This window comes from Myxocyprinus asiaticus, chromosome 35 (genome assembly GCF_019703515.2).
Source record: "Myxocyprinus asiaticus isolate MX2 ecotype Aquarium Trade chromosome 35, UBuf_Myxa_2, whole genome shotgun sequence".
In the NCBI taxonomy this organism is placed as follows: Eukaryota; Metazoa; Chordata; class Actinopteri; order Cypriniformes; family Catostomidae; genus Myxocyprinus; species Myxocyprinus asiaticus.
Genome location: NC_059378.1, coordinates 18097793 through 18103406, shown reverse-complemented (window position 1 = coordinate 18103406; position 5614 = coordinate 18097793). Strand labels below are relative to the sequence as shown.

Below are 5614 nucleotides of genomic sequence, written 5' to 3'. Positions count from 1 at the left end.
CTGTCGTCTTATACAGTAATCTCAAGGGTGAGTCTTGCCCTTTGGGGATGGGAGAGAGAGGGTGTGTGTGTGTGTGTGTGCCAAACCCCTGTGCCAGCAACCACCAGTAGTGTTGAGACTCGAGGACCAGCATTCTTTTTCCACCCAAGTGAGGAAACTGCAAAGGAATTTCATCATCCTCGAGATTTCAATGGAGGGAGTGCAAAGAGACAAGTCTTTTGAAACACACTGAGTGTACAAGTACAGAAGTTTATTTTGTGTGTATGCAGGTGTGATGTGCCAGCTGTCCTCCCTTTTTCAGTTAAAGGTGAGAAAGGGAGGCTGAGCCGGTCATGCCAGATAGAATGATTTTTTTTTTAATATATCAGTTATTTTGGATGAAGCAGTAAGTGAATATACTACCAGAAATGTACCAGAAACTAAACATCAGAGATTCAATGCTAGAGAAAACTACAAATGTTTGTTTTCAGGTTGCAGTTGTGAGAAGGAAAATCACAATCTGAAACCAAAAGGATGCTTGTGTTGTGTCCTTTTTGCACAGAAAATCTATGCAATGTATGTTTTAGTTGTCCTGCCTCTCCCCCAATTTTGGAGAACATTAGACTCTAGAACCTGCTGATCTATTGTGTTATACTAACAATAATTTGTAGAACCTTAGATAATACCAGAAACTATTTAGCACGTTAAATTACTTAAACTACTTTAAGTAGATACGAGCTACTCTCGTATGGCGCTTGTTTACACAGAAAAATAGCTGCCCGAGAGCGTTCCTGTCATGATTCACTGTTGTGTCATTTCAGCACCATTGCCAGCTTCACTGGATTTGCTGATTCCCACCTTAAGTCAATTTATCGGATCGGACTAACAGCTCACCGGTGGAGGGAATTGCTGGAGACGGGAGACTATATGTGGGAGGAATACATGAAAGTCTTCTCCACGCCATGTCACAGCCAAGTCTGAGTCTGCTCCACGCCATGTCACAGCCAAGTCTGAGTCTGCTTCACGCCATGTCACAGCCACGCCTGAGTCTGCTCCACGCCATGTCACAGCCAAGTCTGAGTCTGCTCCACGCCATGTCACAGCCACACCTGAGTCTGCTCCATGCCAGGTCGCAGCCATACCTGAGTCTGCTCCACACCAGGTCACAGCCATGCCTGAGTCTGCTTCATGCCAGGTCACAACCATGCCTGAGTCTGCTCCACATCATGTCATAGACAAGCCTTCAGCGGTTCCTTGCTCCAAGCCTCCCACGGCCATCGAGCCAATGCCCACGCCTGCCACGACCAACGAGCTTGAAGCCTCGTCTGTCCCAGAGCCAGCGTTGCCAGCCTCATCCGTCCCAGAGACAGTGTTGCCAGCCTCATCCATCCCAGAGCCAGCATTGCCAGCCTTGACCGTCCCAGAGCCTATGCCTGTAGCCTAGACCGTTCCAGAACCAATGCCTGCCATGGCCAACGAGCCAAAGCCCATGCCTGCCATGGCCAACGAGCCAACACCCATGCCTGCCATGGTCAACGAGCCAATGCCCATGCCTGCCACAGCCAACGAGCTTGAAGCCTCGTCCGTCCCAGAGCCAGAGTTGCCAGCCTCGTCCGTCCCTGAGCCAGTGTTGCCAGCCTCGCCTGTCTCGGAGTCAGTGTTCAGGAGGAAAAGTAGGGCTTCTGCTATCAAGTTTCTGCCCATGCTCATGACCACAGCGGTCATTCCCGAGTCTCTGCCCATGCCCACGACCACAGAGGTCGTTCCCGTGTCTCTGCCAGTGTTCACAACCACAGAGGTCATTCCCGAATCTCTGCCCATGCCCACGACCACAGAGGTCGTTCCTGAGTCTCTGTCAGTGTTCACAACCACAGAGGTCATTCCCAAGTGTCTTTCCATGTTCGCAAACCACGGAGGTCGTTTCCCAGTCATCCAGGACTTCTACGGCTTCGCCCCTCAAGCCTCCCACGGCTCTGCCTTCTACAGCTCCGCCCCTCGACCCTCCCACGGTTCTGCCCTCTACGGCTCTGCCCCTTGAGCCTCCCACGGTTCCGCCTTCCACAGCTCTGCCCTTCGAGCCTCCCACGGCTCCGTGTGTCTGTGTGTTCCTATAGAATTACTTTCTGAGACCTCCAAACACAATACTTACTACACTTAAAATAGTAATTCAGGCACTGAGAATGTCTGTTGAAGAGGGAAGATATAGCCTAACCACACTGTTGAGTTTTTAAGTAACCACACTTTGATATTTGTATGATGTTACATTTCAAGTGTTTGTACAGCTTCCATGTTTTAATTGCCTTTTAAATGAATGAAGATTAGTGTGCAGTATTACAAGTTGCATAAATAATTTTGCATGTGTGCATGTTTTTAAAGTTTACAATTAAGACTTTTTAACACATCACTTTTGTCAGTTTTTCTCTTTCATTGTGGTACAGGTGGTGATCTTTGGGAAACTTTTAGTGTGGATGTGTGCTAGCATGTGTTTTGTGTCTCTTGGTGCTAGTGGATACTTGTAGAGGATTTGGCTGACAGGTTAATCTCTGATTTTTCCACCTCCCTTTTACCTTATACAATCCAGTATATTAAGAATATGTATTAGGAATTGTTTTGGATGAATCTCTTCAACCTATGTTTGGGTGAAATCTCCCATTTTCTTCCATTTTCTCACAAAATGGTTTTTGCCTAGCCTATACCTTAAAATGTGTCAACACTGTCAGATAATTAAAAAAATTATCTGTCAAATATTTTCGTGCCAGTCTATTATTGTGGTGTAATCTTATTTAGGCTTTCCCAATTGCCCTGAACAGTACGAGCTGTGACTGATGACTTTACGTGTCAGTCAGGCGGTCTCTTCGTATCTAAGGCTGCGTCGAATCCAAAGGACCTTGTTGCTTCGCTGACCTATCATTTAATGATTTAACAGACAGTATTTGCGTACGAAGGTACTTCCGGAAACTTCCAACAAGGAAGGCTTCAGAGGTAGCACTTCGTCACATCGTTGCTAGGATTCTAGCATTCATTCTGTCTAACCGAACCACAAGGGACTATTAATCTAGAACAAAATAAAGAGAGTTTTGGTGATAACCACGGATTTATTTAATAATTACAATGCTTCTTTCTCGCTAGAAATGAAATGAAAAGTTGGAAAAAAACGTACATTTATACACTTACTGGCTATCAGCTGTCTCTTCTGCCACCATTTTCTTTTTTCAGCTTAACCGCTGTGGATCTGCACCCGAAGGATTGTGGGATTTGATAAGCAGCTAAGGATACATCTATGCTGCCTTTAAAAATTGATCAGATGTAGGTATCTCAGTAGACAGGATGTAATGACTCCAGGGACTCAGTCTGGATGGAGGACTCATCCGTTTAGCCAATCACACAATAAGTTTAAATTCCCATCTGCTGCTTAAGCACTGTATGCTGGTAGCTATTGTTTTCTTCTTTAGTAACTGCATTATCAGCATGGACAATTAATGCTGACAATTCAATTCCATTGAAATCCATATTAAAAACATTCATTGAGATGTGGATGATTTGGTTTTATATGTAACAACAACCATAATTTTTCAGACTGAGGATTTATTTCAATGAATTAATCAAAGTGTTTGATATTAATGTGTTTTATATGACCTCAGTGCTGCCAGCTCCTGTAACAACACTTATGAGTCAGGTTAAAATAGTCACTCATGGCTTTACAAGTTAACTTTTGTTAAATAAAAATATGAGGCTTCAATTATATAAGGCTATTTATAGAGAAATGGAATGTGCATCTGTGCTGCATTGCCGCCATTGATGACGACAACAACAACCACACAGCTGGATTCATTTATCAACTATTGAAGGTTGTGAATGATAACAAGATTTATTTATTTCTATTAATATTATTTATTGATTCATATATTAAACAAATAAAAGCAAAACATATACTGTACAAACAGAATCAATACTTAACCACCTTACTATGATGGCGCTCCATCCGACTTCCAACCCCTTAAAATAACATGTCTGCCAATCATAACACTAGTCAGAACCCAAATTTGTATATATTTGTCCCCTAAATTTATGGCCGCCCCATAGCCCAAAATACAAAGTCTGGGGCAAAGTCAAATTTGAGTGCCCAAAACGTCACACAAATAACTCTGAACCTTCAACCAAAAATCTTGAATCTTAACACACCCCCAAAAGACATGAGTTTTGTCTCCAACTTCGGATTTGAAGATGCACACTTGACATTTTTTTTAATCCTAGTCCACACTCTTTCCTCCAATATCAAGTTAAAATTTTTCTCCCATAATCTCTTGATAGAAGTTAAAGCTCTGTCCCCCAGACTCTGAATTAGCAGGGAGAAATACACTGATGCCTCATGACCTTTTCCAAAAGCAGTAATCACCTCTCCCAAAGTATCTGCCGCTTTAAGGGGGTGTGTGCTACTCCCAAAAACAATACAGAGCTGGTGGCGCGGCTGAAAAGTACGCTGTTAGAGCCAAAGATTTGGATTTAGACCAATTAACTCTGTATCCTGAGAATTTGGAAAAAGAGTTAATAATTCTATGGAGGCAAGGCATAGATCTAGTAGGGTCGGAGACGAATAATAAAATATCATCTGCGTAAAGCAAAAGCTTATGCGCCACACCTCCTGCCACCACCCCTGGAAAATCATCCTCCTTACTTATCGAAGCTGCTAATGGTTCCAGGGCAAGACAAAACAATAATGGGGAAAGAGGGCAACCCTGCCAGTTGCCCCTATCCAGAGTAAAGTATTCTGAAATTAATCCATTCGTTTGTACCCCCGCTACCGGGTGTCTATAAAGTAACTTAATCCAACCAATAAAATATTCCCAAACCCGTACATTTCCAAAATCTTAAAAAGATAATCCCATTCTACTTTATCAAATGCCTTTTCGGCATCAAGTGAGATGGCAGCGACCAGAGTCTGATCATTCGCCACTAACCATATGATAATGTTGAAACACCTAATGTTATCAGAAGAGCTAGGGCCAGAATATCCCCCACCTGATCTACGTGTATAAGAGATGTCATAACCTTACTTAATCGGCTAGCCAAAACATTTGACAATATTTTAACATCTAGCTGGATCAGGGAAATTGGATGGTAACTCTTAAACTTGCTTGGATCTTTGTCCTTTTTAAGAATCAGACTGATCCAGGCTTGTGTCATGGTTGGTGGAAGCTTTCCATTCTTTAATGATTCCGTATAAACTTCTAGCAAAAGTGGAGCCAATTCTGTAGCATAAGATCTAAAAAACTCAGCGGCAAAGTCAACTGGTCCTGGAGCCTTGCCTGTAGGCAAGGCCTTAATTACCTCGTCAAGCTCCTCCAAGTTTATCTAAGAATCAAGAGAATTTTTTTTGCTCAGCCGTCAGTTTAGAAAGTTCTAATGGTTCCACAAAGATTCTAATATCCTCATCAGTAGACAAAGACGTGGAACTATAGAGATCAAGATAGAATTCTTTAAAAGCATTATTAATATCAATGACTGAGGTAAATATTCCTACTGAGGTAAAAAAAAATTCACCACCAGCAGATTTCACTGAGGGAATGGTAGAAAAGACTCTCTCTGTTTTATATATCTAGCCAGAAGTTTTCCTGCCTTATCCCCTGATTCAAAG

General features: G+C 42.7%; 1 protein-coding gene across 1 annotated transcript in view; it reads right to left on the bottom strand.

Annotated features, from left to right (window-relative positions):
* Positions 1-5614, bottom strand: part of LOC127425826 (keratin, type I cytoskeletal 19-like) — a 55120-nt gene that overhangs the window by 36744 nt on the left and 12762 nt on the right. The gene's annotated exons all lie outside the window — the stretch shown is intronic.